At 31.6% G+C, this 970-nt stretch overlaps 1 pseudogene; it reads right to left on the bottom strand.

The window, feature by feature from the left end:
* The window catches only part of LOC119593910, a 5,534-nt pseudogene extending 5,440 nt beyond the window's left edge, over nucleotides 1-94 (bottom strand).
* Between the last annotated feature and the right edge of the window lie 876 nt (nucleotides 95-970).

Here is a 970-nt window from a genome sequence, read left to right as displayed (position 1 = left end):
CCCTCATCCGAATAATTTTGGAATGTGAAAAAAAATTTACCCCCCAACACTCACCTCAGTAAAAACAGTTTTAACAAAAGGGTACTTACCCCATCCTGGGAAAAATTATTGATTTTGGAGCTAAGGGTTTTTGGGTTCAATGGGGGGTTTAAAAAATGTCCCTTTTGGGGCATTTGGGAAAAAATCCATAAAAATAACATCAAACACCATGTCATAATTCAAAAAGGAAAAACTCAAAACCCAATACCTTATAGTTTACACCTGTTTGGGGACAAAGAAAAACTTGAAAAATTTCACAAAGTTAAAACCCCTTTTGTTTTATTGCATCAACTACTACAAAAGATCTAAAATCAGTCCAGTAAATTAGAATTTTACACAATCACCATTAAAATCACTCACAAGCTTTCTATAATATTGCACAATTGATCTTATAAAAATTATTGCTGTCTGTTATAATTTTACAGTTATGGGCTTGTTGTATCTTTTCACAAATCTGCAAGTCTATGCACAAGAAAAGGCACAAAACATAAAATAAATGACTGCAAAAAAAGCTCATGCTAAAATTTTTTCCTTTACCTTAAAATTTTTTTTCCCTGATCCTATAAAACCCTAAAAAACAGAAAGAAAAATTTTCCCCCATGAAAAAAATGCTCAAATTTTTGTGCTTAACAGCGGGAAACAACCCAAATATTCAGCTTTTTTTTTGTCAAGATGCGCTTCACAGGGCGGGCCTGATGACAGGCTGGGTTTTGGTTATGATAATCTTTTTGAAAACTGTGGTTTTATGTTTAAAACCCTTTTAAATACAAAACTGATTCATAAAATTTTTCCCCCCCAACTAAAATGCACCTTTTTCTTTGCCAAACAGCAAAAACAACAAAAAAAAAATTTATACAATAGAGATAATGGGCATTATATAATAGCTATGATTTTAAATGCACTCTTTTATCTAGTTTGTGATATGTCAAAC

The sequence above is a fragment of the Penaeus monodon genome, chromosome 33 (genome assembly GCF_015228065.2).
Source record: "Penaeus monodon isolate SGIC_2016 chromosome 33, NSTDA_Pmon_1, whole genome shotgun sequence".
In the NCBI taxonomy this organism is placed as follows: Eukaryota; Metazoa; Arthropoda; class Malacostraca; order Decapoda; family Penaeidae; genus Penaeus; species Penaeus monodon.
This window is presented reverse-complemented; position numbering and strand designations above follow the sequence as displayed.